This window comes from Apodemus sylvaticus, chromosome 23 (assembly GCF_947179515.1).
Source record: "Apodemus sylvaticus chromosome 23, mApoSyl1.1, whole genome shotgun sequence".
Classification (NCBI taxonomy): Eukaryota; Metazoa; Chordata; class Mammalia; order Rodentia; family Muridae; genus Apodemus; species Apodemus sylvaticus.
The window spans coordinates 46,138,182-46,163,512 of NC_067494.1; the positions used below are offsets into that span (position 1 = coordinate 46,138,182).

The 25,331-nt window shown below is 48.9% G+C and overlaps 1 protein-coding gene across 1 annotated transcript in view; it reads left to right on the forward strand.

The window, feature by feature from the left end:
* Window positions 1-1,173: 1,173 nt before the first annotated feature.
* Window positions 1,174-25,331, forward strand: part of Rps6ka2 (ribosomal protein S6 kinase A2) — a 233,631-nt gene continuing 209,473 nt past the window's right edge. The window contains exon 1 of the mRNA XM_052169909.1: window positions 1,174-1,228. The gene's annotated coding sequence lies outside the window, so the exon portion shown is untranslated. The remainder of the gene's footprint in view (window positions 1,229-25,331) is intronic.

A 25,331-nucleotide genomic window follows, 5' to 3' on the forward strand; every position in this document is an offset into this window, starting at 1 on the left:
AGAGGTTAGTGGGAGAAAAAGGAAAGGGAAAATTATATAATTATATTTTAATTAAATAACATTTTTATTGGAATTGAAAAAAGACAATTAGAAATTATAAAGTTGGGCATTACTTCAAAAAACATTGAGACAAACATGTGGACTTTGAAATCCATAGTTTGACACCCAGAATTTCCACTACAATGAGGTCTGGTTGACAAAAGCCAAAGCTAAATATAACAATATGGACTCTTTAAATTTCATATTAACCTCCCTTCTTCTTTGTAGACTGTTATATAAGCAACCTGTTATCTATTCAATCAAGATAACAGGAATGAACAAAGTTGAGAATAATTATATATTTGTGTGAGTGAGTGTGTGTGTGTGTGTGTGTGTGTTTGCGCATGCGCACACACATACACATACATATACACCTTGTGCATTTGTAGAGAGGTCAGAGAATAACTTAAAGAACGCGGAAGTCTGTTTTCTCCATGCACCGTGTTGGTTCCAGGGATTGAACTCAGGTCATCAGGCTTGGTGGCAACTGTCTTTATACTCTGAGCCATCTCACAGGCTTGAGGGATCTGCAGAGATGGGGACAGGCACAACCTCTGTCCTCAAGCTTCTAAGGACACATTGTCAAGCAAATCTCCAACCTTTCTCTAAATCATCTCGGCCAAAAGGGGTTTGGAAAGGACAGGCGGCTACTGGGTGAGCGCAGCCTTGGGTTTAGGCAGCGGTTGAGTGTGACTGGGTTTTAGCTAAGTGTATGCTTATACATTGTAGCTACATTTGTGGTTACAGTGGCTGCAGGCAGCATTTCAACGCAATTGGCACCAAAGACACAAGCTTAGCGGTTGCCCCTTCTCTGCCACAGCCGATAAAGCCCGACCCACGGCTTAAACGAGTGGCCGTTTTCAGTTGAGATTTGAGGCTCAGGATGGGAACATCATCATTTCCTCTGGCAAAGTCTTAAAAGTTGCATAAAAGCTGTGAGTTCCCCTCGCTGTCCCCTCTGAGAGATCCTCCCCGGCGTCAGAAGCTCCTGAAGCCATGTGGAGGTTTATGTTCAGAAACAAGAGGAGGACGGTCTTGGTGGGTACCCCGGGGCAGGTGAGGACTGCAGAGGGCATGCGCTGTGGCGGGACAAACTTACCCATAATTCTTCTCCACTCTGCTTTCCCAGGGCAAAGGAGACACAACCCTCTCAGCCGAGCCGCAGCCAGCCTCCTTGTCCTCCGCAGAGGTAGGATGATTCGCATTGTCGTTTCCCTCCGCTAATGTGGTAGGACCTAGGAAAAATGACCACCGTGAGGGCTTTCTCAGTTTCTATGTTTGCTCTGCCCGGAGTCTGATGAAGCAAACTGTGATGTGCTTTTTGGAAGAGAAAGATATAAAAGTGAAAGCTTCTGACATTCTAGGAGATGTATGAGCATGGTAGGTTGTGCAATAAAAATCTTCCAACAGCAGGGGTCTCCTTGTGTGCCAATCGGGAACAGCACCCAGCTGACGGCCTAGGTGGGGTCTTTTAGTCAGAATCTATGGGTCATCATAATTATTATACTGTGTCATGTGCAATGTTCCTTTAGGACATCTATGTGCCGCTGGTTTCCTTGCCAGTTCCTGAACTTTAGGTTTGGGTGAAACAGGGTCCTAGTAGTAACATTTCGGGAGCTAGGCCTAAGAGGAGAATCTTCGGATGGAGATGGGTTTCTCATTTTTCAGATGGCTGTGCGATTTTTAATAATATTGCAAATGAAAGTTTCTAAGTTGTCTTGTACGTTAGTTCTCAATGGCTGGCTCCCAGGATATAAACAGTCCTTACCATGTAAGAGGAGGAGACTGGAACCTAGCCAGGCCGTGGCTCTTTTCAACTGGGCGATGTTAATTTGTATTAATGTAGTAGGTGATGAACAAAAACTCTCCTAATATTTGTGATGTGGATATTTTGCTTTCTAAAAGCAAAAAAAAGATATATTTATAATGGTAATGATATGTAGTGATATTACAACAATAATTAATAATCAAGGAAAGGAAAAGAATAGAATTGTTCATAAAGGAAAGGAAAAGATGCTGCAGACCCTGTGCTCAAGGGTGAAGGTCTGCGTAGCCCGTGTGCTAGGCGACAAGCATTGCCCTCTGTGTCCAGAAGCTGGTGAAAGGGTGGGCACAGAGGGAGGCCCCTGACCCCAGCTACTGCACGTTGAGGAGCACAAGGCACAGACTTGCTGTCTCCTACCCGCCTCTCACCAGCCAGATTTGTGGGGCTCTCTGCTAGCCCTCACATGGTTTACCTGACAGCCCAACCCTGAGAATGGGTCTGTAAGAGAGTCTCAGTCTCAGCATCATCGTCTCACCGTGATATCATGTTCTCACCATGGCATCCTCCTCCCACCACAACGTCATCCTCTCACCATGACGTCATCCTCTCACCATGATGTCATCCTCTTCCCATGGCATCCTCTCCCCATGACATCATCTTCTCACTGTGACATCATGCTCTCACCATGTCATCATGCTCTCACCATGACATCATGCTCTCACCATGTCATCATCTTCTCTCTGTGACATCATCCTCTCACCATGACATCTTCTCACTGTGACATCATCCTCTTACTGTGACATCATCTTTTTGTGACATCATCCTCTCACTGTGACATCATCTTCTTACTATGACATCATCCTCTCCCCATGATGTCATCCTCTCATTGTGACATCATCTTCTCACTGTGACATCATCCTCTCCCCATGACACCATCCTCTTACTGTGACATCATCTTCTCACTGTGACATCATCCTTTTCCCCATGACATCATCCTCTCACTGTGATATCATCCTCTCCCTATGACATCATCCTCTCCCCATGACATCATCCTCACTGTGACATCATCATCTCACTATGACATCATCCTCTCACCAAGGTGGGCTTCTATATTAGGCATAAGAGTTGTGTTTATAGAACTGTCTGCTCTGCGACAATGGGTGCTGGCATGTCATATCTCAAAGTGCCCCCAGCTGGTTTTGTCTAAGGGTAAGATGGAGGTCAGAATGCTGTTTTGAAACTAGAATGCATCCTAGTTTCAGTGAACTCAGGAGACAGTGTGGATTGCAGAGGGGGTTGGAGGACTTCTGCATCAAGTCTGGCAATCTCTCAGTCTAGTTTTTATCCTCCTTGGGGAGAAGCAGTGAAGGCTGCAGTTGGTAAGTCTTGGCCTGTCTGTACGTGGGTGGAAGGAGCTGTGTTCCTTGGGGAAACGGTTTTGTTATTGTGTGTGTTCTCACAATCCACTCTTAGCCTCACCATAGCTGTGAGAAGAGATTTCAGAGTTGAGTGGCTCCTTTGCTCTTGGCTGTAGAAATGAATGTAGGGCTTCAGTTACAGTGACACCAGCCACGCCTCTAATCCCAGAGCATTGAGAGGAGAGTAAGATTCCTGTTTATCTCATGCCATCCTGATCTACACAGCAAATATCAGGCCCTCCAGGTCTATGTATTAAGTTCCTATCTGGGGTGGGAGAAGGTATACCAAGAGAATAAAACCGGGTGTGTTTGTTGGGAGCTAAGAGTGAATTTAGGGGCCATGACTTGGGAGGTTACTGCTGTGACTCCTTTCTGGAGAAATCAATGACTTTAATGAGGTGTCATCCACAGGGCAGTGGCTAGCATAGACTGTTCAGGATCTCAGCCGTTTCCATCAGGATTCTGCCTCCAGATCACTCCCCAGCCCCAGGCACAGGAGAGCCAAGCCCCCTATACTCCCATTAACTCCCAAATGGGCCTGGCTGTGCTTTCAGTGTCTTGAGTGTAACCACTAGGCGTGGTGAAAACACACTCCGGACCCAGAGTGGAGTTCTGTGGCAGAGTCAGGCACCACAAGGCTCTCGGGCTGAGTGGGGACCTGGCTGCAGGTCAGTCCTTACTCAGAACAGGCTGGACAGTGTGGGAGGTAGCAAGGCGGGGTGACTTTAAAGGGCTGATTCTGGCCTCCCTCCACTGGTCCTTCTCTGTTCTTTCCTGTTCCTAACTCTGGCTCTGTAATAAGACTTCAAAGGCTTATTTTAAAAGACGGTAGTACTACAGTGCCCTGGGCTGAACTCGCAGCAGAGATTTAGCTGCCCTGGTGTATGTGTGTGCCCAGAACTTGGACGAATTGGGACACTTCTCCAGTACTGTCACGGAAATGGCTGGTGTAATGATAGTTGTAACATTAAGTTGCTAGTGTGTTTACGAAGACCCACAAACAACTGTTTGCTTAGTGAAATTTCCTCACCAGTGTGATTTTACTATTTATTTCTTTGGTTATAATAAGAAGAAATTTGCAGAAAGAAGCAAAGGAGATAACGTTTCCTTGGAGGGGTGATCTGTCTGGGCGCAGTGCAGGTGTCTTAGCACAGCACTGTTTTACGGAGAGGACTCTTCACTCCCTGACAGGCTGTAGATCCTGACAAACTTAGGCTTCCTGTCAGACAGGAGCGTGGCCACCCTTGTTCACCACTGTGAAGCAACAGAGGCCAAACTTGCCGGTGGGGAAACAGAGGCAGTTGCTGGATAAAATAAATAAAAATAAGTCAGCTCCCATAGAAGGAGCACGTGAGGTGCTTGGTGACTAGGCATCAGCTTGTCAGCTGCGTGCCTAGCGTCAGGATGTGTGTGTGTGTGTGTGTGTATGTGTATATATGTGTGTGTATGTGTGTGTGTACGTGAATATGTGTGTGTATATATGTATGTATGTGTGTGTATGTGTATATATGTGTGTGTATGTGTGTGTTTATGTATTTGTGTGTATGTGTATATATGTGTGTGTATGTGTGTGTTTGTGTGTATATGTGTGTATTTGTGTGTGTATATGTGTGTGTGTATGTATATATATGTGTGTGTGTATGTACATATATGTGTGTGTATGTGTGTGTGTAATAATCATACTTTCTCACACCAGCTCTCAAAACCCTTAATGTGGGGGCAGCCATGCAGGGTTACGGTGAAGCACACATCTTTACCTCTCAGCGTTCTTGTTTTCTCTCATTTCTTAACAAGCAGCACGGATCTGAGCAGTACTCTCCAATGGCTCGTGACAGTGTTAAGACTGGGTAGTGTGTGCACAGGCCACGGATCACTGTTTCTTATGCACAGACTCAACCAGTCTCACACCAAAAATATTTGAGGAGAAAGAACTTCCGCTGAGTATATGCAGACCCTGTTCTGGCCTCTGCTAACCAGTTCTCTACACAGCGCATACATCACATGTCATCTAGAGAAGACAAAGTCCAGGGGACACTGCAGGGGCCATAAGTCGTTTCACACTAGAGACTTGGGCAGCTTAGAGTTGGGAATTGGGAGGATCCTGGAGCAAGTCTAGAAGGTGGCAAGGCTGCCTGTAAATCAGGCTTTGATTCCCGGCACCCATGTGGAGGCTCACAGTTGTTTGTAACTCCAGTCCCAGGGGATCTGCTGCCCTCTTCCAGCCCCTGTGGGCACCAGGCACACACATGGTCCACAGATTTACATACTCATCAAACAAACAAACTGATAATTTTTAGAGTCTAGGATTCTTCAGAATGTTGTCAGGATGAGAGGGTTCTGCACTTCCGTCAGGGCCACCACACTGATTAATACTAGGCTCACTAAGATGGCGGCTGAGTCACATGAGGAGCGCCTCATGGGGTGCACATGACTTGACTTTCCTCAGTGCCCTTGGTGCACAGGGAGAGCACAGGGGACTGGGCAGCGGGATGGTCCAGCTCTGTCAGTCTCTCCCCAGAACCCCCACAGTGATCTCCCCACCTCAGGGTTTGTTCCTATCTGCAAATTGCTTTGTTAGATTTGTTAAATCCCCTCCCCCATCACACACACACCGTGTGTCTGTCTGTCTGTCTGTCTGTCTGTCTTGTCTGGCCCATGGTGCATGTGTAGAGGATGAAGGATGACCTTGTTTGAAACAGTTTCTTCATTCTTCATTGTTCATTTCTGTACACATGAAACTAGCTGGTTTGTAAGCTTCTGGGCAGTCTCCTGTCCCCGTCTTGCATCTCATGTCTGAGCGTTGGGATTGCCACCGAGACAGGTGTTACCACGCCTGGCTTTATGTGGGTTTGGGCGATTTGAAATCAGATCCTTACACTTCCACAGCGAGCCCTTTACCCACCCATCCCCCTCCACAGTCCGGAATCTTCCCATTTCAAAGCTTTGAAAGTGTTAACCCAGTAATCAGTCCCCAGCCTTCAAATGAGATCATAGGGGACATGGAGCCAGGGTGTGGGGCTGGAATTGGAGCCACGTGGTCTGGGTTCAGTGTCTTCACTCTGAACGTGAATCTGTCATGTAGACATTGATGGATTCTAAGATAAACTCCTGCAGTCTGTTTTCCGGAAAACTAGCGTTGAACTTTTTCTCTGTGTAAGCGTGCGAGAACAGGGGGAGGAGCTCAGGATTACTCTGGGTCTTGCTTGCTCCATGCTAAGAAAATGCCTCTAACAAGGCTCTGCTAACGCTGGGGCTGAAACTATGAAGCAAGAAGTGTAATTCCTCCCGCCATCCTGATTTGCTCCTAGAACTCTGATGGAGCGGGTCCCCAACATGTCCTTAATACAAGATCCCTGCTTGAAGTAATGGTAACAGCAAATCAAGACCCATGTCCCATCATGGGGTCGAGCTGGGTGAAGCACCAATGACTGCACCACTCTGACCCTTCTGAACACCAGTATAGAAAGGATCGTGTCTCACAACTGCAGACTATTGGGCAGACCTGTTGCTTCTGGTGAGGGCACCTCAAGACACTGTGAACGCATAGTGTAGCAAGCTGTCCACTTCATGGAAAACCAAAGAGGATGAGAGACCAGTATCCCACGTCTTTCAAGAGAAGCTGTTAATCACCCCAAGGTCTCCCTTGAGGCTTCTTACGGGCTCCAACTCCATTGTGTTTCAGGCTGGGGACCAACTCTTCAACACGTGACATTTAAGATCCAACCTGTAGTCCTTCTAAGTTATGTGTACATGCGAGTGGGTGGGTGTGAGTTACATGTACTCCTGTGGGTGTGTATGTATGTGTTATATGTGCTCCTGTGTGTGTGCATGTGTTATATGTGTTCCTGTGTGTGTGTGTGCATGTGTTATATGTGCTCCTGTGTGTGTGCATGTGTTATATGTGCTCCTGTGTGTGCATGTGTTATATGTGCTCCCGTGTGTGTGCATGTGTTATATGTGCTCCTGTGTGTGTGCATGTGTTATATGTGCTCCTGTGTGTGTGCATGTGTTATATGTGCTCCTGTGGGTGTGCATGTGTTATATGTGCTCCTGTGTGTGTGCATGTGTTATATGTACTCCTGTGTGTGTGCATGTGTTATATGTGCTCCTGTGGGTGTGCATGTGCTATATGTGCTCCTGTGGGTGTGCATGTGTTATATGTGCTCCTGTGGGTGTGCATGTGTTATATGTGCTCCTGTGGGTGTGCATGTGTTATATGTGCTCCTGTGTGTGCATGTGCTATATGTGCTCCTGTGGGTGTGCATGTGTTATATGTGCTCCTGTGGGTGTGCATGTGTTATATGTGCTCCTGTGGGTGTGCATGTGTTATATGTGCTCCTGTGGGTGTGCATGTGTTATATGTGCTCCTGTGGGTGTGCATGTGTTATATGTGCTCCTGTGGGTGTGCATGTGTTATATGTGCTCCTGTGGGTGTGCATGTGTTATATGTGCTCCTGCGGGTGTGTATGTGTTATATGTGCTCCTGTGGGTGTGCATGCGTTATATGTGCTCCTGTGGGTGTGCATGTATTATATGTGCTCCTGTGGGTGTGCATGTGTTATATGTGCTCCTGTGGGTGTGCATGTGTTATATGTGCTCCTGTGGGTGTGCATGTGTTATATGTGCTCCTGTGGGTGTGCATGTGTTATATGCATATGGAAACCAGCGGTAAATGTTGAGGATCTCTCTGTGCCCCTCTGCCCTACTTTTTGAGGAAATAGATTTCACAGGTTCACCTAGAGTTCATCAGTTTAGCTAAACTCAGTGAGCTCTGAGCAGCCACTTGACTTCTCAATACTCCATTTCCACCCCTGCCCTGTGCTGAGATTGTATATGCATGCGTCTGGGTCCAGATCGTATGTTTGGGGAGCACACCTGAAATTAGGTCGCCATACTTGGACAGCAAGCGTGTCACTGACAGAGCCCCTCTAAGCAGCTTTAGTCATGATGTCGTCCTCACAGGTAGTCCACAGGCATGGGAAGTAGCGTCTGAACCTGCCCAGACACTGTGATAGCCGCTCTCTTTACACTTCCTGCTGGCCCAGGCACCCACTGCAATTTCTTCTCCACCTGCAACGGGGAGTAGACAGAGGTGCCGGCAGTTCCCAGCAAAGCCAGACTGTGGAGCTCCGCCTTTCCTCAGCAGAGCAGCCTAATCCCTGTGAGTGGAGCTGCTTGTGATTCTCCCAGAGACACAGAGCATCTTCAGTGGCCGGGATGTCAGGGTGTGGTGGGACCTCACCTCTGTGCCTCCTGGAGATCGCCCCCAGTGACTATACACCAGTTCTGTGGAGGTAGAGGCTCATTCTCATAGAACACAGCCATACACGCATCCTCTGGGGACCACACAGGGGAGCGTTGCATATTTTCTTCCCTCTCCCATGGGGCTGGTCATGGCCACAGATAGGGCACACATGCACACATTTGGAGGATGCAGAGGATTAGACTAACTGCTAAAGGGACAAGGGACAGTGGCCACTTGACTGCATTTGAGGATAAATGCAGTCAGATATGGAAAAGAGAGTTCTTTGTAGGTGACATCTCTGACTCTCAATCTCTTCTGTGCCTTGTGGATCTCAAAGACTCCCTGTCAGGAGCCTTCATCTAGACAGGTCAGGCTGTGCGGCTCTGTAAGGAGTGAGAATACCAGGCACTGGCATCTTAACACATGAGACAGTCTTCCTGTCCTTGTCAGTAGGCCCCCTGACTGGCCACTGCCTGAGCCTTTCTTTAGCATCTCTCCAGATGGAAATTCTAATATCCTGCCCTAAGCTCTTATATCCTGGTCCTGACAGGGGATGCTGGCACTGCACAGAGGCACACATCACTTCCAAGCCCATTTGTAATGGGGAGGACACGGCACAAGGTGTCCTCAACATCAGGTCCTCATTGTGTTGTTTTAAGTGGGTCCCAAGCAAGAAAGCACAATGTTTTACATGGCAGAGGAAGACATAATGGCTCGAGGCCACCGGAAGGGAACAGGAAGACCAGGTGCTCAAGGTTGAGCATGGTGGCCGGAAGTGCTGCTTGTGGCAGAGGAAAAGCCGGAAGTGATGCTTGAGGCAGAGGAAGACAGAAGGCTCTAAGCCGAGCACAGGGGCCCAGAAGGAAACAGGAAGTCAGGGTGCTCAAGGTTGAGCATGGTGGCCGGAAGTGCTGCTGTGGCAGAGGAAAAGCCGGAAGTGCTGCTTGAGGCAGAGGAAGACGGGATGCTCGAGGCTGAGCATGGTGGCCAGGAGGGAACAAGAAACATTGCTGTCACAGCCGTCACAGCATTGGTGTTGATTCTCTGGATGTGACTGTGTGACCCATGAGAACTTCCGCTGGAGTGGCGCCCATGTGGCAATGGTACTTTTGCTCAAAGCGTGGACCAACAGAGGGCTGCTTCTCAAAATCATTTCTTTAAATGCGCAGCTGGAGATAAAAAAGCCCAGGTTGTTATGACGATCTTCCATGGCATTCAATAAAGGCAATTCTTGTCACTGTCACCATGACAACATGCAGTCTACACCTTACATGCATCTACAATTTCATTCCATTAAAAATTAAAGGTTTCTGCTGCTGCACTCCAACCTGACATGACCACCATTTCCCCGAGATCAAAGCTCTGGTCTGTTGGCTAATGCACTTTCAAAGAGACTGAGTCTTGGGTGATTGCCTGTTAATTCTTGTTGAAGTTGGAGTGGAATTACATTTAGGACTGCTCAAACTGCAATTATGAAATGTAGTCATTTTAGGTCAGGGTTATTCATATTTGCCTCTTGGCCCTCTGCCTAGTTTTTGTTGTTTTGTTTTTGTTTTTGTTTTTTGTTGTTGTTGTTTTGTTATACCAACTCCATGCTCAGCTATATAGTCATTGAGAGCCAAGAGGCACAGCACCTCCAGTGAAGGGGCTCGTTCTAGATCACAAGCAAACAGGCTACAAGCATGTCAGACAGAAGCTGTGCTGGCTCTCCAGCCTAGAGGACTCGAGCCCAGGATGTTTGCAGATGACCAGCAGAGCCTGGATGAATCTATCTTCCATATTGTTGGCTGCGTCTTTTCCCTTGAAGGGTCCCTTCTTTAGGGTAACAGGCCTTGTAGCCTTGGACATAGGCAAATATATCAAACACCTAATTTTATTCTGTGCACAAGATACACAGAGACAATTGTTTGCTGCTCTCTGTAAGTGCCCTCTCACTACACAGCCGTCCCTGAGTGGCGGTGATATGGGTCAAGCGGAGAGCACTTTCCTATACAAGTATCTTTCCTAAGTGCTTTAACAGGGAAAGGGTGGCTAGTGCATTTAAGCTTCATTTTCATTTGCACGTGCTTGAAACAATTCCAAAGACTCCATGATCTTCCACAGAGCACGTGGACCTTGCCTCCAGAGGAATAGGCACGGAGCTGTTGAGCTGGATCATGCTCAGACCCTAGAAATCTCAGAGATCTGAGACTGGCCCGAGTAGAGCTAACTCCCCTCTTGTTTTCCCTGCCTGCTTTAGGGCATATAACCACAATGCCCAAGTAGGTGATCACAAGTAGTCAGTCACATACTCCTGCACCTGGACCACCGTGGTAATGAGGTATCTCAGGAGCCTTAGCCTTCAGACAATGACCTTTCCCTTCCTGGATATTTCCACACCCTTTCCCCAAATTATATAACCCTTGGTTCACCACAAACAATGCACATGTGTTCAAATCCACCTCCAGTAAAGGAATACAAACAAGCTAAGGTTGTCTCAGAGAACTGCTTCATTAAAGATTATCGGGGAAGGCCTTTGCCTAATGGAACCATAACATTGGGATTCCCAAAGAAGGCCTCCTCTCTCCTCCCCACCCCTCCCCTGGCACCGGCTCCCAACCTGACCAGGAATCTCTCTTGTCCTGGACTCCGCTTCCCCTTTCCAGCCTGGCATACATACAGCTGTGCTCCTCCGCAGGGAAACATGGACTGCAGTCCCCACCTGGACCACCCTGCCTTGTCCTGCTCCCCAGCCGGTGTTTCTGTATCTCTAGAGGAGAGGCAGGACTCAGTCCCACGCTCTTCCCCACCCCATGAAAAAATACGTTTCAATCAAGCTTGGCCATTGTAGATCGAAATAATTAAACTTGATCACCAAGGCCCCAAGAGTCTACAATTCCCAGGGAAACATTTCATTTTGTCCTCTGGGACACTAGGGACACACTGTAGGACAGTGCAAAGAGGTGCATTTCTCCTCATGGTGTGGTTCTGTGCAGAGACAGGCAGGGCTGGGCTGCAGGCCACATTTACAGGGGAGCTCTGCCTCTAATGCAGTCCAGTGGTGGGGAAGGGTGCTGCTTTTTCCTAAAAATAGGACTCGGGGCTCAGGGCTCAGGGCTCTCCCAGGGCTTCTAGGGAGGGATCCAGATCCAGTCCAGACACAAGGATGGGGAGGGTGACTTTTAATGGTCAGGTGGTTTCATAGAGGGAGAAGCCAAGACTCTGCTCTGTCAGGATTGCCTGAAGTGGAGTAAATCAACAGGAAAAGATGAGCGGAGAAAAGCTCATGGTAGCCCAGGCCCATCAATCAATCAGCCATCTTGGTGGCCCAGGCCCATCAGCCACCTTCCTGGGAGTCTGAAACAGGAGAGCGGTGAGGCAAGGCCACCTTGGACAACTGATCTAGACCTTATTTCCAAAATGAACGCGTAGCTCAGAGGTAGGTAACTGCCCTCCTAGGCAAGGCCCACGCTTCAGTCTCTAATATTGAAAAACAGGAAGAGGAAGAGGAGGGAGAGAAAGAGGAAAGAAGAGAAAGAGAAAGAAAGCAAGTAAAAAGTTAAACAATTGTGAGGCCACATCCAAACGTGGTGGTTGATGAAGGTCTGTAATCCTGGCCCTGACGCAGGAGGATTGTGAGCAGAAGGCCAGCTTAGGCTACAGTGAGAACTGTTACACACACAAGATAAACACACGGGACTGGAGAGATGGCTCAGTGGTTAGGAGCACTGTCTACTCCTCCAGAGGTCCTGAGTTCAATTCCCAGCAACCACATGGTGGCTCACAACCCTCTGTAATTGGATCTGATGCCCTCTTCTGGTGTGTCAGTGATAGGATGCTCATATACGTTAAATAAATACATCTTTCTTTAAAAAAATAAACAAGATAAACATACCACCAAAGACAAAGACAAAATGGTGAGAAAAGGAAGACCATTTGCTTCAACTCATTCCCCCACTGTTCCATGTCCTTGTCAGCTGCTGGAGTAATATGAAAGTTTCTAAAACCTGTCCCAGAACAAGGAGGCAGCAAAACGTGTGTGCATGTCCCTGTAGCTCACATATCACACGAAGGAGCAGCACAGGGATAGTGTCATCGCGACACGACCTCGTGCATGGGACAAGCCTTCTGCAAGAATAAGCTGTTTTTATTTACCATCGCTCTGCTAGAGCCAACGCCTGGGAAAAGGACATAGAAGAAGAAAAAGGAGGGGGCTTTTTACACGCTGCTAGGAGGCTGTCGGCCTAGCCAGTGACAGGTGGGCAGGCGTGCAGTGGGGAGGGCCACAGAGCGGCCACTCCAGGTCTCTGAGAGTTCTGAGCATTGCAGTAACTCTTCAGAGCTCTGGCTTTGATGGGTTCTGCCAGATGCAGAAACTCCCCAAGGGATTCCAAACAGCACGGGGAGCCTGCACTTAGCACACAGGAGGAGCCTGTGCCTCGGGCTGATTGCTATTTCCTCTCCTCCTGGAGTTTGCAGAACTGGGTTTTGTCTGCAGCCACCCAGCCGATGCCTGGGAAATGGACTCCTCCTAGGATGGCCTCAGTGGCTACTGAAGAGGGCTGGGGGGTGGGGGTGGGGGTGGGGGAGGAGATGGACGGGCCCGGGTTGCTGCTAATGCCTGGTGACTGTGACGTGCTGCACAGTGCTGAGGGGGGTGAGAAGAGAAGAGGCAGCCGCCCGGTGGTCAGAATGGCTCAAGCGTCTGTGGAGCCAAAGCGGCCCTGGGCAGTGAGAGATGATCAGGTGGTCCCACAGGAAGCTGCAGAAGCTGTTTCTCAGAAAGGTAAGGGGACACACGCTGGTGGCTGGAGGGGGTGGTACTGGGAGTTGATCTCACCCTTGGGAATCACCAGGGGTACCAAGCTTGCCACTGAGGGCCAAGGAAGAGGAAATATTATCCTCTGGGCCTAAATGAGGTTCCATCTTTCATTAAGAAGAAAGATGCCCAGGTGGGAGGTTGAAGGTGAGGTCCAGGTGGGAGGTTGCAGGTGAGGCCCTGGTATGAGATTGCAGGTGAGGCCCTGGTATGAGATTGCAGGTGGGGCCCAGGTGGAGGTTGCAGGTGGGGCCCAGGTGGGAGGTTGCAGGTGAGGCCCAGGTGGGAGGTTGCAGGTGAGGCCCAGGTGGGAGGTTGCAGGTGAGGCCCAGGTGGGAGGTTGCAGGTGAGGCCCAGGTGGAAGGTTGCAGGTGGGGCCCAGGTGGGAGGTTGTAGGTGAGGCCCAGGTGGGAGGTTGTAGGTGAGGCCCAGGTGGAGGTTGCAGGTGGATGTAAAGTTCCAGACAATACCTGCTGACAGCTCTATCAGTTTTTATTTTTTTGCTCTTGATTTGTGGCCCAAGCAGATCAAATGTCCCTATGTGCAGTTTCACAGTTGAGAACAGTCTCTGTAAGTTTAGAGAGAAGAGAAAGAGAAGATGATGGGTAGTCGTTATTTAGACTTAAAGTAGAGTTTCAAGTGAAGATAATCAACTAAGCATACTCTAGCTTATTTTTCATTTTAAAAGGATGTTAGTGTGGTAAATATACCTAACATAAAGTATGGTCTATACCTCTTTCTCCCCCTCCTTGGCATCATCAAACGATTTAGGTTATTGAACAGCCGCCAAGACCAAACACTGACACTCTCCACTCTGTGAACTCCTCACTCTGCCCCCTGCCCCACATCTGCTCACTTTAAGGTTAGATGACAAAAGCACATCTCTGTTCTCTAGCAAGCTCACATCAGATTACAACCAGCGGGTCTTGGCGAACGGCTCCTCCGGTCTTTTTACTGGACTTGTTAGAGAATTTACTTTTTATTGATTGATTTTTCTGAGACTGAGGCTCATCCTCAAACTTCTCTGTGTGGCCAAGGGTGCCCTTCTGATCCTCCTGCCTCCACCTCCTAAGTGGTGGGATTACTGGTGTCTGCCACCACACCTGGTTCATGTAGCAGTGGGAGTTTAACCGGCAGCTTTGTGCATAAAGGTCAAGCAGGGCCTGGATTGAGCCACAACCTCAACCCGAAGAAGTACTTTTAATTGTGTCTTCTGAATCTCTTTAAAGAAAAAGAAAAATAATGGCCAGGCAGTGCTGGCACACACCTTTAATCCCAGCGCTTGGTAGACGGAAGCAGGAGAATAAATCTCAGTGAATTCAAAGCCAGCCTGGTCTACAGAACAAGTTCTAGGACAGCCAGGGCTATACAGAGAAACCCTGTCTCGAACAATAAAAACAACAAAACAAAATGAAAACAGCAACAACAACAATAAAACAAACCCAAAAAGTTAGTGTAGAGTGGGGTGGGGGTGGAGACTGTCCCTGAATTTATTGCCTGCCTGTGGATCCAGTTCCCTTACCTGGGCTGCCTTGTCTGGCCTCAGTGAGAGAAGATGAGCAGGTGTTTGTGTGTGTGTGAGTGTGTGTGTGTGTGTGTGTGTGAGAGAGAGAGAGAGAGAGAGAGAGAGAAAGGGGGAGGGAGAGAGAGAGAAAAAAAGGAGGAGGAGGAACAGGAGGAGGGGGTGGGAGGGAGGGTGGGAGTTCATCCTTCTCAGAGGAGAAGGGGAGAGAAAATGGGGGAAGAAGCCGTAGGGGGATGGGAAGAGAGGGGGGCTGAGAAGCTGTGGGGGGATGGAAGGGGGGCTGAGATTGGGATGCAAAATGAATAAATACATTTTAAAAAGCACCAAAAGAAAGAAAGGAAAGAGGGAATGGAGAGAGGAAGGGAGGGAGGGAGGGAGGGGAGAGAGAGAGAGATGGGGGGAGGCATGGCTGCATGGAATGGCTCACCGCAGCAGTGATCCCAGCAGTGATCCCAGCTCTACCGGGATGAAGGAGGATCAAAAATTAAGTCATCCTTGGCTACAGAATGAGTTTGAGGCTGAGATCCCATTTTTTTTAAATCAATTAAGGGCAGGGGGGAGGGGAGAGGAAAGAGTCTCAAAAAGAGACTTTTCAACGGTGCATCTAGCATTTCTCAGCAGGGCGAGAAGGGCCCCAGTCCTGCGGATTGTCACACAACACTAAGTGGGCACAGGCTCGGTTCTGTGCAAACCGGTTGGCAATATCCTTACATATGTAGATCTTTGCACGTGAAAATTGAAGCACGCGTGTGTCTCGGTTTAAAGTCACTCCTACAGTGGCACTATTAACATATGAGGAAAAGGAAGTCGCCTCTGGCCGCGTTTCTGGTATGGTCTAGTGGGTGGTGGGTAGCCTGTCTGCCCTTTGGACAGGACAGGCCCTTGGACACTGGCACCGACTTGCTAGTAGCTTGCTAGAGTGTGCTTTGATTTAAAGGAACATCAGAGGTCTGGCACTATCTCTAACTAGATATCCCATCTTCTGGTCAGAGATTTAGAAAGGGTTAACACACTGAATACCGAGCTGAAAGAATACAGGTGTCCCTGTTGAGTGAAGGCAGGAAGACGGAGCTGGCGCTCACTGCACCGGTACCACCGTATCTACAAGGGCAGTGCATGTGCAGAGGAGTGTGCCTGGGGCAGGGGCTTATCGCTGCTTCAGGAGCAGAACCTGGACAGAGCAGACACAGGAAACAAAATCCCACTGAAGAGCAAAGAAACCCAAGGGAGAAAGTAGCCCATCTCTTTCCATGCATGAACCCTGAGAAAACATTCCTCAAAAAGAGAACTTGTAGAATGTCGCCAGCGGTGTTCTCTACAAGGGCCATTCCAGGTTTTGTTCCTTACTGTCTTAAGTTGGGTCGGCAGGTGTCTGGCCTGGCTCTCTCCTAGTAATGCTCAATGCTAACCCCTGAGAGCACCTGGGGTCCATTCTCATCTCTGGCCTCCACAGCTCAGTACATTTCCCCAGTCCTAGAGAATCCGCGTGGCTGAGCTGGCCCTGTGTGTAGTGTCAGGTTTCATGACATACCCCATTCACGTGAGGACCAGCACCTAGTCTGTCCCCCGTGCCCGCATGTTACACCCCTGTGTGCAGTTCAGCGCTGAGCTGATCAGAGTGGTGGTCTTGCTTTTATAGCATCCTGTTGTGCTGTAGAATACAATTGGACAAGGCAGAACTTGGTCAAGAAAGAGATGGTGGGGGTTTTTGTTTTGTTTTGTTTTTATCTGAAGACATGACATTTGTGGTCAACATGTTGCACAAATGTTCAAGAACTATGCATGCTTTAGAGGAATATTATTGGGTCTTTGTGGATACTGATTTTCCAGAGTTATAACTAAAATTTTATTTATATGGAGTTCAGTCAGTTGAACGTGATGCTGTCACCAGAGCCCATCCCTGGGACACCTGTCTGCTTGACGGGTGTTAGCAGAGTTTCAGGGGTGCAACTGTGACTCAAAAGAATGGGGTCCAGCCTGGAGAGTTCATATCACACACAGGACATCGGGGTAACTAGGCCACTGCCTAAAAATGAGATAGAAAAAGAGGAGTTTGTTTTTGGTGCTACACACAGGGAGATAGGACCTCGCTCTTGCCTTCTGAGTGACTGAGTTGCAGTAGAACTCTTGCGAGCTAGGCGGTGGTGGCACACGCCTGTAATCCCAGCACTCTGGGAGGCAGAGGCAGGCGCGGATTTCTGAGTTCGAGGCCAGCCTGGTCTACAGAGTGAGCTCCAGGACAGCCAGGGCTACACAGAGAAACCCTGTCTCAAAAAAACCAAATCCCAAAACAAAACAAAACAAAACAAAAAGAAATCTTGGAGCCTGAAGGGGCAACCAAAGTTGATGGCAAACAGAACAGGGCCCAGAGGCGTGCATGGGAACACCTGTCTGTTCATGCGTGCTCATGTCTGCTCATACCACGCTCATCACGCGGCAGAACGCAAAAGCCCCAAGAGCAGGTTAAATTACCCAGAGTGCACCTCTCACACAGGCAAGTGGTATACACTTGCAGTCATGTGACTCAGGAGGCTGGGGCAGGAGAATCATGGATACACAGCCAGACTACGCTACAGAGCAAGACGCTTACATTCAAAGACGACAACATCGAAAAATGAGTGTCTATCTGGCTCAGCTTTTCCTGGGAAATTAATAGCAAGCAGGACACCATCAGTTCATTGTGTAAGGTACTGATGGGTGTGCAGGTGTGTGGGGCAACTGGGCTCTGATCCCCATTTTACCCTTGAGGGAAGTCATTAGCCCTGCTGGACTTTAAAGAGGGATTTGAGTAAGCCATGCTCCCTGCCAAGAATTGTCCTCATGTGTGACCTTAGTCAACACGGTAAGGCTGAATGTATTCATATTCATTCTAGTCACACCATAAGGCTGAATTCATTAAATATTTAGTGGTTCCCTAATATCCCTTCAGCTAATGCTGTCTTTGAAGTAACCGCTTTTCTCCACGTCCACTCCACTGTGAGCTGCCTAAGAGGCTTTTCCCTGCCTCTTTTCTCTTCCTCCTTAAAAAAAATAAGGTCAACCTTTCAGTGTGTTCTAAATTACCTCTTCAGACATATACAAGTCTTCAGTTCCTTTATCTCTAACTAAGGTCTTAAAGTGTCTGTGTGTCTGTCCAACACTCCCGAGGTACTCCACGGACTTCTGTCCGGCATGAACTTTCTAGCACAGTGGCAGGTGCCTGTGGGCTATGGGTATGCCAGGTTAGCCCCTATTTTAAAACCATGGGAAATTAATAGCAGGAAAAGGCAGACCCAGCCATATTTAAAATAATCAATGTGGACTTGAGGTGATTTCTAGTCAAGTGCACAAGACATTGATGGGATCCTTATGGGAAGGTTTTTAGGTAACATGCCCTTTAGATAGGCATGGGTGACATGCCCCATAGACTGGACAGGAAAGAAAGCCATATCTAATCTTTGCTTTTTCTAGCATGGTTTAGGCCTTGTTCATTCTTGCCCCTTCTGTTCTAATGGGCCATCTTTCCCAGGTGAGGGCAAACCGCTTTTAACAAGAGTCCACCCATTCTAACAGAGCTAGGCTCTGCTTGTTCCTTAGAGAGCAAGAGTCTGAATGCTTGGCTTCAAGGCTTTCCTTGAACTGTTAGCAATCACCATCCCTGGCTCAGACACCTGCCTGCATGTTTGCAAAGGCATAGGGTAGTATCCATCTGTAGAACGGCCCTTCATAGGGAAATGGGGAGGAGTGGAAGGTGAGGGAACCCGTGTTGGCAGATAGGGCAGGATGTGGAGTGTAGACCAAAGGGAAGCCTTGGCTCAGGGCATGGGTTGGGGCGGCGTGCAGTCCCTCGGAATCTACTCTGCGCCTTGCCCATCCGTATCCTGCAGAGTCAGCTGCCCCGCTCATCCCCCACAGAACTCGCCGACTCTTCTCCTTATGCCTTCTCTTTCTCTGACATAGGCTGTTGTAGGCAGGAGAGTCGCGTCTTACATCACACCCAGAGTTTACCAGCTCCACAGTGCCCTTTGCAGCATGAGAAACCAGGGGTGGTGGAGTCAGAGGCAGCCTCTGAGTCCCTAGCTCCTTTTGTTCTCCAAGTAAATCTTTTATGGCGCCCCCGCTGGGCCCGTGGCTGAAAGCTGACTGGGGCCCTCAGTTTGTACCTTGAGTTAGTCCTAACTCAAGGGCCTCAGGAGACGATTGTTTTAGAAGACTCAGATAAAATAAACTCCTGGGGGTTGCCCTGATTTGGTCTAAGTGGTGTTCTTATCAGCCAGGGGAGTAGGGTACAGACATACAGACAGCCTTTGTAAGACACACGGAGAGGACATGGCTGCAAAGCTAAGAAGGAAGGGCCAGGAGGTGCAAGCTTTGCTGATCCTGGTCTTATACTTCTGCCTCCAGTGCGTGGTACAAGCGTCTGCTACCCAGGAGCCCAGTTCACAGCAACGGTTAAAGCAGATTGACCCGTATGTTCCCCTGGTGGGGGGAGAGGCTGAGTAGACCCCGCCTGTCTAGGCAGCTGGGCCCTGATGCTTTAGGAAGGCAGTGAAATACTGTGACTGTTTTCTAGTGTTTTCAATAAGAACAGTTCCTCCACCAGTGACATCATATATGTACATGAGTGCACATATGGACACAGTATGTGAGTGACATGTATGTAGGCTTGCAGCCGCACAGAGCTACAGGCCTTTGGCTCCAGAGTCCAGCCACTGTCTCTCCCAGGCGCGACTCTGATCCTCACGCAGGCAGCCCCAACACAGCTTCTCCTGCAAGTCCCTGGATACAGAGGCCTGGTCCCTGTTCCTGCTTTAGCTTGTCACCATAGAGCTGCATGTTTTCAAAGTAGGGGAATCCTCTGGGGACCCCAGTGACTGCCCCAGGGGTGCTTGTTCCTCTGCATGCCAGTAGGATCCTGCTGGCAGCTCTTGAAGAGTTTCTGTGTGAGTTCCGTGTGTGGCCAGCATGGCCCAGGAGCGACCTGCAGCTCAGAGGGGCCGCCGTCGTCTGTGCTCAGAACCAGATGCGCTGGCAAAGCACGATACCTTCACTTCTCCAGCCGCAGGCTGGGGACCCTACTGGCCCCAGGAGACCTCCGCATCGGCAGGGATGGCTGTCCTCAGAGACTTTTTAGAAAAGAAAGTCCAGGTCAGTGGGTAGAATGTAATGAACGCCTGCGGCTACGTGGTGGGGAGTGACTGGTTAGTCTCCATGTTTACGGATCCTGGGATGGGAGAGTCACAGTGACAATGCCTAGGCGTTGAACTTGGATGGTGGTACCCACCTGCGATGTCTCGGAGTCTCAGGGTTCCAGGGAGATGACTGCTGGATGCGGGGAAGGCATCTCTGGGCACAGTGTCAGAAGCTCGTTTGCAAGAAATATTTGAACCGCCAGTCTCCTACTCCGGGTGTCTGCTGCAGAGGGAAGTGCTGTGCTCTGACAGGCAGACAGCCGGCACCTGCCTGATGTAGGCCTGACTGCCTGTTCTCAAGTCGTGAGTGAAAGGAAGAGGATCCTTGTATATCGCAGAGTGTTCAGTGTGGCCTGCTGTGGCTGCCCAGAATGGTGGTAGCTCCCTGGGGTTAAGGGAGACCTGGCGGGTGCTCTGTGACCAAGCAGTACCGTTGTCATAGCAACGTGGGCCTGATGTTCAGACATGTGCTATGCCAAGTACCTTTCAGTTACAATTTCTGTTACACGCTGGTTAAAAGCAGTGGGCTGGCCAAGCAGCTGGCACTGGAATGGACTGGGACTCAGGCTTGGTTTCTTTGTTTTCATTCAGCTGTCTGGGTGTTTGGGGCTGATTGTCTTCCCTGGCTAGGGGCTGGCAGCCAGGGAGAGGGCCAGAACCACCTAGCACCCTGTAGTGCGGGGACCCTAAGTCAGCTTCCCTAGTCCATAACTGTATGGCGACTTGTATCGGGACCAACATTCTCGCATGTAGCACCGTGTAGCTTGGTCTGTGTAGCACACCGCTGGGATGTGTGGCATTTTAAAACTTAGGCTCAGAGAACCCAAGCAGATGGGGGCTGTAGCAACAGCTTCTTGTCTCCTCCTGTTGTTAGAACAAGAGCCCCGCACTGCCTCGGGGTTCTGGTCCTGGAGCTGTATGTATGTAGTAAGACCCACCAGGTAGATGAGCATGACCTTATTCCAGAGCCTGGGTCAGAGTGACGTGTGCGTCTTCACTCCAGGTCCTGCCTCATTGTGCTGGCACCTGTTTGCCCATGCGTTAGACTCCATGTTGGTCGTGAAGCACAGTACGAATGTGGGTGGCCTCTCTGGTATAATCTGAAATAATAGATGTCCCTGCGTGCAGCGAGCTTGCTGCCATTGTGTAGTTAACTGAGGGGACGTTATAAGTGATAAAGACTGTAGTGTGTGAGCCTCAATATGCATAGGACGGCAGAAGCGTAGAAAAGGAATGGGCGGCCAGGAAGCAGGCTCAGGAGCAAGTGGCATGGTCTCTACAAGGCACAGATCTCTTCCCTTCTGTGACCCAGCTCGAAAGTTCTGCTCCTGGGTTCGCGGTGCAGAGCTCATCATTTTGGGTGGGATTTGACTCATCTTCGTGTTTGTCCAGGAGCCCACCCTGGAGACACCCTACTTTATGAGTTCTCTTCCACCAAATCTTAAGTTTTCAGATGAAATCAGACAATGCTGAACTTCTTCGTGAAGCTATTTCCCATGAGCACCACACATAAAGGCAGACGCTCCAACTCTGTGGAGGTGTCAGCGCCGGGACAGGGTGTCAATGACATCAGGAGGTCTGTCATGAGGCTGTCACCATGCCAAGGGTCCTGCCTGCCCGCCTAGGGCAGGGCTCCCTGAGAGACTCACACTCTGCTGTACCTGCTAGTCATTTCTGCCTCAGCTTATGGACAGTAACTTTTTAGTAGAGAAAAATTTAAATATGCAAATCAGTCAAGTTTTGTATTTGTTTTGTATTTTGTTTAAGAATCCTTTCCTACTTATGAATATTGGCCAATCTTTCTTAATGATGGAAGTGCTGTCCTAGTGTGATTTGGTACGAAGTGTATAGAAGAGACTTGCTTCGCTCTTTCCATAGAGCGCTGAGTGTTCTATGTGGAATCTTCGAATAGCCTGTATCTCCTTCCTGCTGGTTTTCAATATGAGTTTCAGGTCCTCCGAGCCCATAAGTTACCGCGTATCAGTGGTCTGAACATTGTTTCAGCAGCACATGCTACCCAGCAATCTTGACTAAATTTTAAGCACCGTGGGGCTTAACTGTAGGGACTTCTGGGGTGCACAGAGAGGGACAAGTTATCTAGAGAGCACACACAGGTCTCTGCCATCAGATCGCAGTTGTCCTGTGTTCTGTGGGACCAGGAATAGTGAAGAACATGTTCCTAGGCGTGGAGGGACCCTGCTCTAGCCATCTGAACACCAGGCCTTGGACATGAGTGTTTACACAGCACCAAAGTTGTGTTTTATAACTAAGAAAAAGGATGCCAGGGATGTATTTGGTAGAGGCGCATTGTGGTATGGGAGAAGGGGTGCCTCTGTGGGCCCGGGCTGAGGCATCCCCTCTCCCTGAGGTACCAGCCACATGTATAATATAGAATAGAGTTTATTTAGGGCATGAAAAAGAGAGTTGGGAAGGGAGTAGAGACAGCGAAAGCCAGACAGAGAGACAGAGACAGAGAGACATAGAGACAGAGAGAGACCGGGGGGGGGGGGGGGGGGAGGGGGTAGTAGAGGCCAGGCATGAACACGCAGAAAGAGAGGGGGAGGGGAACATGGAGAGAAGGGACAGAGAGGGGAAGAGTGCAAGAGAGAGAAGAGGGGGCAAGCAGCCTATTTGATAGTGAGCCAGGCATACCTGGCTGTTACCAGGTAACTGTGGGGCAGAGCCTAGAAGAAGAAATGCTAACAGCAGGGACCCAAGTTCGTCAATGAATACATTTTTCTTAAAGAAATGATCTCTTGGAAGAGAAAGACTCAAGAAATGCAACGAGTTTTGAGATCCTCGACTGCTTTATAGAAGGCAGATGTATTGTCCTCACTGTCCCCTGGCATACAGGCCCAGCAGGCAGGAGCTGTGAAGGGCCAGATCCCCTGGACACTTAGCTGCCTTCAGGTTCATACCCTTGCCAAGAGGCCTGTGGGACATTGCCTGCCCATATTGTTCCTGTCTGGGTAGGCCTGTCTCTGTATAGATATGTAGCGGTGTGACTGGCTTTGATGCCCACAGAGACGACCTCCTCTTCCTCCTCCTCCTCCTCCTCTTCTTCTTCTAAAGATTTATTTATTTTAAGTGTGGTGACTACACTGTCACTGTCTTCAGACCCACCAGAAGAGGGCATCAGATCTCATTACAGGTGGTTGTAAGCCACCATGTGGTTGCTGGGAATTGCATTTAGGACCTCTCTGGAAGAGAAGATGGTGCTCCTACTGCTGAGCCATCTCTCCAACCTGCCCACAGAGACTTCTTAACCAGAGGTTCCTGCCTTGAATCTGTCCATTCCTTACCAGATGCAGTGCACGTCAGCACTCACTGGAGTACCTGACTCAGACACGGAACACGTTAGCTGTAGTACATCAGCCACCACCCAGGTCTCTGCACCCACAGGGTCACATCTAGGAAGTGTGCGTCCACAGAAGTTGAAGTGGCTGTGCAGGAGGGACCCATTCAGGGACCATCAGACCTGTGGCTCCCTTGGATTCATACTCCTGAGTTCCTGATTCATTTCTCTTTACAGTTCCAGAGTTAGAACTGCTTAATTATAGAATGGTGCTGTAAGAATCCCGGGGAAAGGAGGAAACATTACCGCCGCCATAGACGTGTGTTTAGACAAGTCAGAGCCAAATGAGTGACTCGGCTCATAAACCTAGCTTGTCGAGAGGATTACAAATTCCTGTTAATTCCTATAAACTTCATATCCGCAGTTCGGGTATGCTCCCAGACTCGCTCGCTTAAAAATAGCTTCTTTTGTTAATCTTCGGTAAGGCAAAATTGCTAGTACCAGGTGGGGGCTGTTGACATTTCAAAACTCAATATATCTTCCCAGCATTTGCCTTGCAAGCATGGAGGGAGGACTGCACCCAGATGGGGAGGGGTGTGCGTGTTGTGAGGCCTAAGGCATACACTGAGGGCCACAGCAGAAAAGCAGAGCATTGTGGGTGCTTCCCTGCCAGCCCGGTTCTTTTGAAACATCCTGAACCGGCACTGTCTGACTCCCTCTGATGTGGGTCACTGGGTCCTATTATTTTGGCTTTTTTTTTTTAACCCAAGAGAACTGAACCTTTTTGTTTATAATGCAGGAACCATACTGGCAACTACTACTTCTCTGGCTTTGGAGACAGGTGCTTGAGTGTACCTTGTAAGGTGGTGTGGCTCGGAGGGACATGCAATCATGAAGTGCCCACTGTCACCACTGTGCTCCGTGTATCTGCCGTGGTCCTCATGTGACCCCTCTGGATTTCAGATCTGCTTTGGTTACTTGAGGTACATCTACAGCTCTGCTTGGGACTCTCGGGTCTCCCAGACTCTTTCTCTCACACTCTCTCTGGAGCCCCTTCCCACCACTAGCAAGCAGCAGACTTAGAGAAGTTGTTGTGGCTTCCTCTAAAGCAGGACTTCCTGGACTGCCGTGTGCAGTTGTGATGGTTACAGAGACCACCAATGAGCAGTAGTACCCTTGGACACATGTACTGTGTTTCTAGAAAAGAAAGAGGGCTAGAGAGATGACTCAGTGGTTAAGAGCACTGACTGCTCTCCCGAAGGTCCTGGGTTCAAATCCCAGCAACTACATAGTGGCTCACAACCATCCATAATGAGATCTGATGCCCCCTTCTGGTGTGTCTGAGGACAGCTACAATGTATTTACATATAATAATAAATAAATCTTTAAAAAGAAAAAAGAAAAAAGAAAAAGAAAAGAGACATCTACGCATCCTAAACACAAACAGCAGGGTATGAGGCAGCAACCCAGCAAGCACTGTATTTTAATTAAAATAACATATTGCAATACCTACTCTAGAAAGATCCAGGGCAGTGATTCTCACCAAGTGTCTACACTGGAAAACTATTTTAATTTACTTGGTATTTTTCTATATTTCTCATTTCTTTCTCAATTAAAAGTACATCATTTTTTCTTTTATAATCAGGAAAGCGAGGTGACTTTTTCTTACAGAAACATAAATAATAAACAATAACAGTACAAGGATTTGAGATGAGGGTCCGGCTCAGCAGGTGATATGCTATTACCATAGAGCCTTTGTCCAGTTCATGGCTGTCAACAGACTTCTTTATATAGTTAGGGCAGGAAACCCCCCAAACAGGGAGAGAATTGCTTCACACTCACATGGCCAGCTGGGAGGAGCCCTCCATCAGGGGCTGTTTTCGCAGATTAAAAGGAGTATTAGCTTCTTTTGCAGTAAAGCTCTTTCTGGTTTTTACCTAACAGTTTGCCCAGTGGAATCCTAGAAGTCTCTTTCTTACCTCCGGAGGGGGCTGTTTATGTCTAACGGCATCTCGCAGTCTGGTTTATACTCGGCATTTAAGGAAGGCATGTGCCATTCCCCAGGAAGTCCAGAT